We start from the raw sequence: 14145 nt of genomic DNA, 5'->3' as shown, positions 1-14145 counted from the left end.
ACAAATTCTTCCCCTCGCACATACATGCTAATTGTTTCCAGCTCTAGGGAGCGGTGCTTATCTCCGTTACAAAGCCGAAGAGCCAGTGCTGTCTGAAGACGTCTTCATGGTGATGTGGCCGGCGTGACTAAACACCGAAGGCGCACGGAATGCTGCTCCCTTCCCACCAAAGGGCTTCCTATTTTTCTACTTGCATTATTTGTGCTTTCGAACTGCTAGGTTGGCAGAAGCTGCGACAAGTAACAGGAGCTCACTCCATTATGCGGCGCTGGGGATTCGAACCACCGAACTGCTAACCTTTCTGATCGACAAGCTCAGCATCTCAGCCACTGAGCCACTGCATCCATCAGAACTATATATACAGGTATATAAATACAATTGAAAGAGTCGTGACTTTGGACAACCAGTGTGATGTGGTGGTAGAATAGAAACAGGAATTCCTCTGTTGATATCTACCCTCAGCCACGAATGCAGTCACTCTTTCTCAGACCAACCTATTTCCACAAGGCTGTTCCCGTGAGAAAAACTGAAGCAAGTCGTGTCTACTCCTTGAGTAAAAGGCCTTTCATTTCTGAGTGAGAGACATGGCTGAGCTTTTCGAAGACTAAATTGCTCTCAAGAAAGAAATAGACAATAAATCTTCTTTGGGCAAAGTTTTAAGAAGTGAATGAGCTTTTTTATTGTGATCATGAGAGTTGTTTTAGTTTAAAAAAAAAAAAAAAACCCTTCCAAAACTGTATTTCTGGCTAGACAACAGAAAAGAGTAATCATTTGGATTCTGCACGAGCAGAATTGTATCATTAGCTGGATGGTAGCCATCTCTCTCTGTCTTTTGAAATATTGAGACCTTGGGTATTATCAAATAGCTGCTGTTCATCCTTTTCCTCCCTCCTCCCCACCTTGCTTGCAAGTTTTTAGTTTCAACCAGACATTTGCTGTTTGTTTGTTTGAGAGTAGTTGGCCCATCATTTTTTTTCCCAACTGTAAAAGAGCAAACAGAAAGGGCAGCTGAAGTGGGAACTGACACAAGGATTCATGTATTAATCAAGAATGTTTCTTTTCAAACCTGTTTTATTGCAATGCTGGGAATGACTTTCATTCCCAGCCAGAACTAATTATAAACAGTTCCCCAAGATAAGCACACACCTTTCAGTGCTATGGAATGTTGCCAAAAATGGAAGTATCCAATTATAACAGAAACCAATTGAAATGCCAGAAAAAAACAGCCAGAGCTTCAATGAGGACTCGGAATCTATCGAACGAACGGCTTTGCTTCTTGCAAAGCTTTCGTCATTGAGGTCTGACTTTTATTCCATATGGGAGGGGCAATCACCTCCCAGTCGCCCTTTCTGCTTCAGCTGCTCTCGCCTTCTAGCAGCTCTGTGCACACGTGCACTGGGAACAGGCTCCCCTTGTTCCTCTGCCTCACTGCTGTTAGATTCCGGAGGCTCCGTAGTCAGCACCCCACTCCCAGATGGTCCTGGCCCCATCTCTGCGTCAGATTCAGGACCCTCTACAGAGTCCTCTACAGATTTCCAGGCTGGTCCCCTTTCTTCCCCACTGTCCGACTCCACTGCCATCTGCACCAACTGCCAGCAAAACACAACATGGAGCTCAATTGTGGTTGTAAGTCAAAGACTACCTGTATATTATTTTACCAGCCAGGAAGCTTGTGAAATTTCAGACGGAGAGATTATTCAGTTGTGGGGTTCTTGGTGCTCGTTTCTTTTCTTGCAGGTATTTCATTACCCAACAAGGTAACATCCTCAGTGGCAAACCACCCAGCACTCATCTAACTAGTTCATCTAGCCCTGAAGTTGTTACCTAGCCTGGTAATGCAAAAAAACCCACTGAGCTCAGGGACCCTTAAGAACTGCACATTTCAGCCCTGAGCTACAGAGATTCTTATTTACTGGAATGATATAACAGTGGGTATGAACTCTGGTTGTCTTCGAGAAGGTGTTCGTTTTGGTAGATACCCAAGTCTAACAAAAATAGAAGATTATGAACGGTATCACCAATTTAAATATACAGTCAAACGTCCTTCAGTTCAGATCACATTAACAGAAAGATTTTCTTCAAGTAGGTTAACCTTTCTTTGGGAGAAATCTGAAGGAACCCTTTATTTAGTTCTCTGCCTTCTACCTGGTGGAAGAATTTCAAAATCGATGTCCCTCTGAGAAAATTAAATAACAATTTTAGGTTTCAGATTGCCAGGAAGCTAAGGAAAAAAATGTTCTGATGGCAAAAGCCATTCGCCAGTGGAGCCCAACGCCCTGAGCTCTCTTTTGCTGGGTGTCAACAAATCTAAGGTACTTTCCAGCAGATGGTTTAATGTGGATTTCTGCACTGAGAAGGGGATTGAAATGAAAATACTTTCAATCCTGAGAGCTACCACTTTGTGGGTGGAGATTTTACCCCCCAAATGAAGGAGAAAGTTTTAGACTGTTGCCCTTTACACTGTTGGAATATACCAGCTCAGCATATCCACTTCACACCTAGTTTTTGGTATTTAATTAATTTAAGGCATCATTTGTGCCAAATGCTTAATATGTGAACAATATACTTCATTTTGGCTTTAGAAATTCAAGGCAAAGCATCTTCTCTTAAAAAACAAACAAACTGGATGAAATTACTGACAGGGATATATAGCAGAGAACCAGTGTGATTCAAGACAGAGCACCTCTTGCATGTTGAACAGAGGGTTAAGAGATGTGTGCTCTGCTTAAAAATGATTTAATTGCTTCTCCTTTTCTTATAAAAAAAAAAAGGATAGTGCTCTAAGCTTCCCTTCCCTGTAGTGGGATAATGTTTGAAAGCTTCTAAATCAAAGCAGAAAATAAGACATACTAATTGAACCAGGTCAGAGGGATGCAAGACATTGCAATTAACCTGGAGTTCTGCTTTTGAAATATTAAGTGTGTGTGTGTGTGTGTGTGTGTGTGCATATACTCCATGCAGTAGAGATATATATAGAGAGATGAAATCTTTATGGCGCCCAAACCTCAGCAGATGTAAAACTCAACAATGTAAAACAAGGCACAGGTCTATGGAAAAGTGCAAACCTTTTTTTGTTCTTTCATTTTTAAAATTCGTTTATAATGTAAAATACAAAAAAAAATAGTAGGAAAATAGGGGAGAGAGAAGGGAAGAGAAAAGTGTAGAGAAAGGGGGAAAATGAAAGAAAAGGTGTTGACTTCTGAATTTGTGCTTGAGGTAGGGAAAAAAAATGAAAGTTTGATTTTGGTTTTTATCGATTGGACAAGTTTATTATTTATAGGAAGGGCTAGTTTTTATTATTATGTGAAAGTAAAAAAAGCTGAGGTTTGATGCTGTAATCTTGTTTAACTGCAGCAAAGGAAACGTGCAAATCTTAAAATTTAAAGGGATGTATCAATCACCTGCTCATTTGCATATGACAAAGCAACATTTAATTGCATGTAGAGCAACTGGGTCACATGATATATCCAAAGATAAAAAATGGTAAGTTAAAACAGATAAGGATGAGTAGGGAATTTCACTGTGAGGTTTCCGACTCTGAATGTTTGCCACCATAAATTTACAACTATTTGTTTAGCAACGGTTTGAAGTTAACAGTGGAACTGGAAAAAGTGACTTGCATGTGGGTCCTTCCACTTGTGACCGTCACAGCATACGCACGGCACGTTATCAGAATTTGGGCGCTTGTCAACTGGCATGTATGTATGATCCCTTTTTGCAACTTTAGCAGTGGCACTCATATACACTTTGACAGTGCTCTGCACCTCTCTCTAAGCCGTTTACAGCACCTTGCCCCCAACAATCGGAGTCCTTGGAAGGATGAAAAGATGAGTCCACCTTGAGCCAGTCAGGATCAAACTCCAGGCTGTGGACAGAGTTTGCCTGCAATACTGTATTCTAACCACTGCGCCACCAGGAAAGAGAATGAGAAAGAGAAGAAGGAAAGAAGGAAGGAAGGGGAAGGGAAGGAGGAAGGAAGAAAGGAAGGAAAGGGGAGAAAGGAAGGAAGGAAGGAAGGAAGGAAGGAAGGAAGGAAGGAAGGAAGGAAGGAAGGAAGGAACAGCAATAGCACTTAGGCTCATAAATTGCTTCACAGCCCTCTCTAAGCAGTTTTATAGAGTCAGCCTCTTGCCCCCAACAATCTGGCTCCTCATTTTACCATCCTTGGTCCAACCAAAAGAATTTTCTAGAAGAATTTGAAAGTAGAAGGCAAATTTGATCTCTTAATTCTCATTTTCCTGAGGTGTTGAACCATTTGCCGGCACCCACAAGCACATTCCGCAAGAAATGTACTTAACACTGTCTTCCTGGTTCATTGATTTATCAATAAGTGGACCTGGTCCCTTAATTGCTTCAGATGTGAAGATTGAATGATAAGATATGGCCAGTGGTGGGATTCAAAATTTGTTCACTACCGGTTCTGTGGGCGTGGTGGCTTGGTGGGCACGCAAAATCCCATTCCCTCACCAACCTGCTTTCCAGCTCTGTTCTCCTGTGCAGGGCAACCAAAGAAGACCCGGCCAATCAGCTGGGACTCGGTGGGAGGCAGAGAAGAGATGGGGTTGGCCGGTTCTCCAAACGACTCAAAATTTCCTGCTACTGGTTCTCCAGAACAGGTCAGAATTGGCTGAAAACCACCTCTGGATATTGCCCCTTAATATATAATTACCAGAGGTTTTTAAGAAGAGACCGGACAGTCCCTTGTCTGAAATGGTATAGGTTCTCCTGCTTGAGCAGGGGGCTGGACTAGAAGACCTCCAAGGTCCCTTCCCACTCTATTCTGATTGATTGAAATATCCCCAGAATTGCCCCACAGATGAATACAGGTAGTCCTTGACTTACGATGTCTGTTGCTAAGAGAGACATTCGTTAAGTGAGTTCTTCCCCATTTTGCAACCTTTCTTGCCACAGTGGTTAAGTGAATCACTGCAGCCATTAAGTTAGTGACATGGTTATTAAGTGAATCTGGCTGCCCCATTGACTTTGCTTGTCAGAAGATCGCAAAAATTGACCCCTCACCACGACACTACAACTGTCATAAATATGAGTCAGCTGTCAAGCGTCCGAATTTTGTTCACATGGACATGGCAATGCTACAAGGGTCATAAGGGTGTGTGTGTGGGGGGAAAAAGGCCATAAGCAAAGGTGGGATTCTACTGGCTTGGACCGGTTCAATAGAACCGGTTGTTATGATTCTGCACAGTTTGGAGAACTGGCAAATCGTGCCCGTGGCTAACCCCGCCCCTCTCCATCTGCCCCGCCCTTCTTCCTACCCAGTCAGTCCTTATCACGCATGCGCGACATCGCTGACTCCGTTCTCCCCAACCAGTCACTCCTTAAGGTATCGGGTTTTTTCCCCTCCTGACAATCAGCTGTTCTGATGATCAGGGACTCCGTTTTTTGCCTTCCTGGGCCCCAGGGAAGCCTTCTGGGGCCCAGAAGGCCCCCAAATGGGTGTGTGTGTGGTTTGCTGCAAAAAAAGAAGCCACACCCACCCAGTCACATGGCCACGCCCACCTAGCCATGCCCACAAAACCGGTTGTTAAAATTTTTTTGAATCCCACCCCTGGCCGTAAGTCAATTTTTTCACTGCCGTTGTAACTGGGAACCATCACGAGTCGAGGACAAACTGTACTTATGAAGAGAGGTAGAAATTTGGGGTTGTTCAGAAAATGATTTATTGGAGAGAGAAATGTTCCCGATGATGTTAACAGGGAAATGGGGCAGCCGAAAAAAAAAAAAAATGCTGAAGGTGACCGGCAAAAATTCTGCTGAAAGAAACGCAGCTTTTTTTTTTCTTTTAATGATTTCTGTTCCGAACACATATTCATCATTTTTCAAATGGCAGCTTCCATTAAGGCTGCATGAAAAACATCTCTTATTTTAATAAAAGTTGTTAGCTGCTCATTCTGTTGACAGGGTAATCTTCTAATGCAAAGGACAGGCCAGTGACAGGAAAAATCTCCTCTGGGAAGCCTCCAGAATAAACTCGGACTAGGTTTTGTGGGATCTGTACAAAGCCGGGGCCAAATTGTGGTTAGACCACTAGGACGTCAAGAAACTGAGTTTGTGCCTGATGATGTCACACGGAATGAAAGCAGAGGTGGTTTTCAGCCAGTTCTGACCAGTTCTGGAGAACCAGTAGCAGGAAATTTTGAGTAGTTTGGAGAACCGTCCAATCCCACCTCTGTCTGGTCCCGCCCCCATCTACTCTCCGCCTCCCATTGAGTCCCAGCTGATTGGCTGGGTCTCCTTTGGTTGCCCTGCATAGGAGAAGGGAGCTGGAAAGCAGGTTAGTGGGATGGGGAGGGAAGGGGGATTTTACAGTATCTTTCCCCTGCCATGCCCACCAAGCCACGCCCACCAAGCCACACCCACAGAACTGGTTGTAAATTTTTTTGAATCCCACTACTGAATGAAAGATATTGTTGGACAATCCTCATGGAAAGACAGGCAGTGGGTCTGTTTTTCAGCTGTGACCCTGAGCATCCTTCTCCAACTACTCTAAAGATGTCCACAGGGTATGGTCAAAAAACTCCAGAAAGTAACCACGATGGGTTATGATGGCAGCTCTACCTTTTTTTTTTAGTTGGCAAGACAAGAAATGGTTAACCAAGGAGAGAAGCCACCTAGAACTAAAGAGGCATTTCCTAACATTGAGAGCAATGAATCCATGGAACAACTTGCCTTCAGAAGTTCTAGGTGCTCCATATCACTGGTGGCTTTCAAAACAAGACTGGACAATCACTCATCTGAAATGGTATAGGGTCTCCTGTTGAAGCAAGACCTCCAAAGTCCCTTCCAGCTCTATTCTATGTTCTATATGTCTGCAAGAAAACCATCAAGGTCAGAGTGGACCCCATTGATAAATATTCTCCCGAATAACAGAGAATAGGGGTCCTTGGTGCTCTCTGAGTTTGGTTGTTGGCTGCCAATCAATACTGTCATTCAAAAACATCAATAGGACACAGACAGCAACACATAATCTTCAGGTGGCCAAGTCTGAGAAACACTGCCCTACAGATAGGTAGACAGACAGACAGATAATGGATAGATAGATAGATAAATGATAGATGGATGGATAGATGGTAGATAAATTAGATAGGTAGGTAAGTAGCAGGAGTCTAGAAGATCTCTAAGGTCCCTTCTAACTCTGTTATTCTGAACACTTATACATAGAAGCAAGCAGGAGAATATTTTAAAGTTAACCAAGGACATTCTCTCTTGTTTTCCACAAATGCACGTAATACACTCCTTCTAGACCAGAAGCTGGTTCTGTTCCAAGTGCCAACCAGATGCCCTTCCTTCTCTCTTTCTAATGCCCTTGATTGAAGAAAGTCATATATGTGCTGCGGTGATACGTTTATGAAATACACCTACGCGGAAAAGATCCTGAATTCTCTGATCAGTCCCCACTGAGACGTGAAGTAGCACAAATATAAATTTTGGGAAGAGAAAAAAATAATAATAAGCAGGCTGCAGAATCCAGGACTGTGACTTTAGAAGCAGACGTATCTGTGATTAAATAATTTCTTCTTAATGACAACACTTGAGTTCTAAGACTGTGTGGGATTATATTCCTAAAATGGATGCTAATAACTGTACTTGTTTTCCCTTTCTATTTTTCCCAAACAGCAGAAGACTTTCTTTTCAAGTGAAAATTACTTATAATTTGATGAAATTACTGTATTTAGATATGCTTTGTGACAACACCGGAATCTTCTATTGCTTTGGTATTTAAATAAGTTCAGGCAAAGGATGGATGCCACAATTATAATCTAATGCACATTTTTTTTCTCTTGCTTACCCTTTATGTTTCCTGCATGACAGTCTATAAATTTCACTTGAGAAGTCTTTGATACTTTGTCTTTGGAAGATTGATCTGGATCAAGAAATCAAATGATAGAACATACTTTACAAGCTGTGGGAAATCCAGCAGTTATTTTTGCTAGTTTCAGCTTACGATGCTGGGTGAATTTATCAATGATTGCTTAGCATTATGGGTGAAACAGATCAATATATCTTCCATAAACTACAATTGCAACAAACCATGATGAAAGCAATGAAGTCAATAGCTGGATATATACATTGCTTTTAGCTGTAGGGTCATTTCTTTGACTTAGAGCCAGAGTGGCGCAGTGGTTAGAGTGCAGTACTGCAGGCTACTTCTGCTGCCTGCCAGCTGCCTGCAATTTGGCAGTTCAAATCTCACCAGGCTCAAGGTTGACTCATCTTTCCATCCTTCCGAAGGATGTTTATCTTATACATGTTTGACAAACAAACAAAATAAATAAATAAAAGCAATCTTCAATATTTGAGAGGCTGTCACAGAGAACAGGGGATTGACCTATTCTTTAAAGCATTTGAAGGCAGGACAAGAAGTAAGGCGTAGAAGATCATAAAGGAGAGATCCAACCGAGAACGAAGGAGAAATTTCCTGACAGTGAGAACAATTAGAACTCAAGTGTTGTCATTAAGAAGAAATTATCTCATCACAGATATGTCTGCTTCTAAAGTCACAGTCGTGTGGATTCTGCAGTGGAATAGCTTGCCTTCAGAAGGTGTAGGTGCGCCATCAGTGGAGGTTTTCAAGAACGAACTGGACAGGCATTTGTGTGGAATAGTACGGGATCTTCCACTTGAGAAGGGGGTTGGACTAGATTAGTAGACTTCCAAGGTCCCTTCCTATCATCTTCTTCTTCTTCTTCTTCTTCTTCTTCTTCTTCTTCTTCTTCTTCTTCTTCTTCTTCTTCTTCTTCTTCTTCTTCTTCTTCTTCTTCTTCTTCTCCTTCTCCTTCTCCTTCTCCTTCTCCTTCTCCTCCTCCTCCTCCTCCTCCTCCTCCTCCTCCTCCTTCTTCTTCTCTAGAATCTACTTAGATTTTACAGGCATTTCTGGAAAATAAAACTAGAGTACAGGTTGGCTTTGCAAATTGTTTTCAGAGGGCTCTTGCTCATTTGGTAAAAAAAAAAGTAAAAACAAGAATAGATGATAAAGAACTAGAAGGACTAACTGGAACTGACACAAGTTGGACTCTTGGCATTTGTATATGGCAATACTGACTCTGACTGCCATTTTATGCTGGTGCCCCCGCTACCTGTCACAATTTCAGTTGGGTTACCTCTGCCTGGTTTATCTACTCAATCTGAATGAGGCCACAGTGAACTGGAAAAGAAAGAAAGAAAGAAAGAAAGAAAGAAAGAAAGAAAGAAAGAAAGAAAGAAAGGAAGGAAGGAAGGAAGGAAGGAAGGAAGGAAGGAAGGAAGGAAGAAAGAAAGAAAGAAAGAAAGAAAGAAAGAAAGAAAGAAAGAAAGAAAGAAAGAAAGAAAGAAAGAAAATTAGTTACATTTATCTGATGGTTGCTAGCATGAAAACAGAGGTCTGTTTTGGAAATCGCTTTGTATTTTTAATAAGTGTAAACAATGATGTATTTGGGAGGAATGCACCTCCTCCACCACCTCCTCCTCCTCCTCCTCCTCACCTATGGTCTATCTTTCACTTTCTCCGATTATTGTGTGGAGTTCTTGGTGTTCTTTGATTGTTGCATTTGATAATGGTCCCCCAGTTCTTTGACCCAGGTCTTCTTTGGCCCCCTTGCTAAGCCATATGGTTTCTTCTATACGAAATTCAATCTGGGATAGTCACAGCCTAATAGTCTTGTAGAAAAAAGGGTTAATGCAAATTTCAGGCTGTTAATACTCATGGCAATAAAACTGGGCCCAGGGCATATGGGATGGCTTGAACATTTGAACAGAATAATATATTTTTTTAATCATTTCAAATTTCTCCTTACCAGCATATATCTTCTGGAGGGCAACTTTCATACTGGAATTCAATTATTGAAAGGGTGCCCTTCCTTGAAAGAAAAAGAAATGCAATTAAAAGACCGAAAATATGACTTTCTTTCCCCTCTCTTTCCTTACAGAGGTTTTAAAAAGCCTTCTAAGTGGGTTGAAATCCAATGTACTTGCCATCTTTTGGAAGGGGGAAAAAAAGTGACAATAAGGAAAGACACACTTTTATGAAATGCCAAACAAGAGCAACCTGAGGGAGAAAAGAAATTGCATTCTTGGTTTTTTTTCTTTTTAAAGACATCAACATCTTTTAAAATTAAAAATAGTAGAACATAGAACAGTGATTTATTTATTAATAAATGCAATTCATTTCACATGGAAGACGCTTGGGCATTTTGACAAGCAGGTTGTAAACCTGAATTGAAGAACTGTTTCAGAGTTTCTGATTGACAGGGAACACAGCTATGTAATCATGTATAAAGCAGGCTTTTCCAAATTTGGCGACGTTAAGATATGTGGACTTCAACTCCCAGAATTCCTCAGCCAGTGTGAAGGTCAGTTCCATTGATCTTGCACAGGGGCCAGGGCACATCTGTCTAATGCAGGTAGTCCTTGACTTATGACCACAATTGAGCTCAGAATTTATGTTGCTAAGTGAGACATTTATTAAGTGAGTTTGGCCCCATTTTGTGACTTTTCTTGCCACCTTTGTTAAGCGAATCACGGCGGTCGTTAAATTAGTCACACGGTCGTTAAGGGAATCTAGCTTCCTGCCCTTGACTCTGCTCATCGGAAGGCCGCAAAAGGGGATCAAGCAATGATCCCGGGACACTGCAACTGTCATAAATGCGAACCAGTCATCAAGCATCCGAATGTAAATGGGGATGCTACAACGGTAGTAAGTGTGAAGAAGGACCCTAAGTTCTTTTTTTCAGCGCTGTTGTAACTTCGGTCACTCCACGAACTGTTGTAAGATGAGGATGTACCTGTAAGGGTTGAGATCATGACAAATAAGGGGAAAGCATTTCTAAAACAAGTAGTCTGACCAGATCTGCCTCTCAGTTTTGCTTGTCAGTAATAAGTAATAGATCCCTTGGAAGCAAGAACTCCAAGGCAAGTGGATTCCTCAAAGAATAGTTTTTTTTGGAAATACCAATGTCAGCATTCCAGAAACCCTCCAGTCCACCTGTTTTTTAAAATAAAGCTTCCTTCTTATTTGGAGAGTAAACTGGCACAACTGGGGAATCCCGAATCTGAAAGTTCCGGGCTTCCTTACAATAAGTAAAAAACTACAAATCCATCCCTTGCACTACCATCACATGGCCCAATCACCATCCAGCCCATTAAGACGTCCTCTCACTTATGTGCAAAACAACATGACCTTGAATCAGAAAAAGAATGTTGTTATGCCTAACTAGATATACTCCAATAAATTCCCCCCTCCATTTCCCCAGGTTCAAATGTGGTGGTGTGGGAGCATTCTGATCTCAATATGTCTTCCAAAGCTGACAACCATATTGGCATGTATCTGGTGAAACCAACTCTGACGGCACCCTTGATTTTCACCTCATTGAAAGTAAAAGTTTTCACCTCAACCCCAAACAATCAGTCACATGACCCAATCAAAGCAGCATCTGCTGGTCTGGTGACATCACTCCTCCTTCTTCCGGCCAGGTGCAAGAACGTCCCTGGTTCCCAAGGGAAAGTATTTTGCTTCGACCACCCCACCCCAGCTATCTCTAATCCCTCCCTCAGCTCCAGTGTGGCAGCACTGAAGCTCCAAGGTGGGCTTCAGCCAAGCCAGCTTCAGGGTTGACATTGCTTTTGGCAGTACCAGCTGCAAAACAAGAAAGCTGCAATCCCCCAGTATCTGAACAGGATTTGATTGGAGTTGGTAGATGTTAAAAACAAATCACCTTAATGCAACGACAGCTGAAGTCGTCCAAGCTGATCGTCACTTGCCTTGTTACAAGGATAGATCCGATTACAAGCAATTAGGTGCTTGATCATAAATTGTTTGTCAGCCTGCAGATGATATCCTGAAAGCCGGGGTCTCTCTAGGTATTAATCAACCAGGGCAATTGTCTGCCATATAAATCTGCTCTAAGCTGATGGGATTTTTTTCTCCCGGGAGAAATGAGGAATGCAAAACTAATTTCACACATATACATGCACGCCAAAGGTAGAGGAGGAAAAGGAAGATCAGCCCATTTAAAGAGGGGGCTAGTTTTCTTTAAAGTGTGTCCCTTAAACTAAGAATAGCTTCTGGAATCAAAGGATGTCTCTGGAGGTCCCCAACAATCTGACATGTTCTTTGGCTGCAATATCCCCAAAAGTTTAAAAGAAAGAAATGGGAAGCTATCATCCTTGGTCTTCCTCCATGGAATCTTCTGAACCAGAAGACTTCGCCTTGGATTCCTTGGACTTAGAAGATCTGATGCTCGTAAAAGATTGATTGATTGATTGACCAGTTGATTGTAATGGCCATGATGTCCTTGGTGCTTTCTGAGCTTGGTTGTTTTCTTGCAGATGTTTTATTACCCAACTAGCATGGAGTAGAATAGAATTCTTTATTGGCCAAGTGTGTTTAGGCACACAAGGAATTTGTCTTGGTGCAAATGCTCGCAGTGTACATAAAAGAAAAGATACTTTCGTCAAGAGTCAAGAATCATCAGGTACAACACTTAATGATAGTCACAGGGTACAATAAGCAATCAAATCATATTAGGAAACAGTCAATATAGATCGTAAGGATACAAGTGACAAAGTTACAGTCATACAGTCACAAGTGGGAGGGGATGGGCGATAAGGAGTGATGAGAAGATTAACAGTAAGAGTAGTTCAGACTTTGTAAATAGCTGGCCAGTGTTGAGGGAATTATTTCTTTAGCAGAGGGATGGCGTTCGGGGGAAAACTATCCTTGTGTCTAGTTGTTCTGGTGTGCAGGGCTCTATAGCGTCGTTTTGAGGGAAGGAGTTGAAACAGTTTATGTCTGGGATGTGAGGGGTCTGTAAATATTTTCACAGCCCTCTTTTTTACTCGTACAGTATACAGGTCCTCAACTGAAGGCAGGTTGGTAGCAATTGTTTTTTCTGCAGTCCTAATTATTCTCTGAAGTCTGTGTCTGCCTTGTTGGGTTGCAGAACCAAACCAGGTGCAGATGACAGACTCAATAATTCTTCTGTAAAACTGTCTAGAAAGGAATTGGGTTTGCAGAGAGGAGGAGGAGAAAGGGAGCAGGAAGAGGTGGACAATGACTGTAGGATTCTTGGTGGTCTTTAAGCTTGGTTCTTTTCATGCAGACATTCCATTATCCAACCAGGTAATATCCTTAGTCTCCAAGTGCGTAGATTTGCTCTCTATTTACTGTATATACAAGTGGCTTGCTCTCTCAGTGCTGGAGAGAATATTCTGGTGGTTCCTTGGTGAGGCTGTTGCTTGCTGCTTGACTGTTCAGATATTCTCCTATCTTGCTTGTATGGATTTGTGGGATTCCATGTCAGCCTTACAGAAACTTCAACCTTCAGGATAGGGTTCAAATTAGACATGGTGTTTCCTTGAAGCTTGGAGGAGGTCAATGAATAACAAACTTTCCAAACTAAGAGAAATCATCCATAGTATCTCTTCTGCAATCTACTGGTGTCATATTGGGTTTTTACCACACTAAATAGAACCCAAGGGGTAAATCGGTGTCTCTCAGCTGAAAGGTGTATGGACTTTAACCACCAGTATTCCCAGCCAACTATCAAGGAGTTTCATCAGAAGATTGTGGAGAATAACAGAGCTAAGAATCTGTGCGAGTTTCAAATCCAGAAGGACAGGCAGGCATTGGATAATCAAGCAGACACTGTAGTAGTGGACAAATCAATACACAAAGACCAGAAGAGCTTGAGAGGCAAGGCGCCCCTTGATGTGAGTGATGTGCAATTGGCCACGCCCACCCAGTTATATGACCACCCAGTCATTCCCACCAGTCACATGCCCACCAAGCCACAACCACAGAACCAGTAGTAAAAAAAAAATTGAATCCCACCACTGGGGTTTAACTACCAAGTCATGTCATTAAGTTTGGGGAAATGTGAAAAGGCTGAAATTTACACATTAAGGTAGGCTGCACACTTGACACTACTTATCTAAATCTCATTCAACCTCTTTCATTATAGTGTCATGGCAGGTTGCATATTTTATTCTGAAATAATTGCAGGGATTCTGAACTGGGAACAAGATAGTTCTCTCTCTCTCTCATTTTACAAAAATAAAGAAGAATTTTGGCAGCAATTCAGCATGGTGGGTACATTCCATCATGATAGGTTACCTTTAATTAAAAGCTAAAAGGCTGCTGGAGTCACCTTC

The sequence above is a fragment of the Pseudonaja textilis genome, chromosome 14, assembly GCF_049901715.1.
Source record: "Pseudonaja textilis isolate UNSWEBS1 chromosome 14, rPseTex1.2, whole genome shotgun sequence".
NCBI classification, from domain to species: Eukaryota; Metazoa; Chordata; class Lepidosauria; order Squamata; family Elapidae; genus Pseudonaja; species Pseudonaja textilis.
This window is presented reverse-complemented; position numbering follows the sequence as displayed.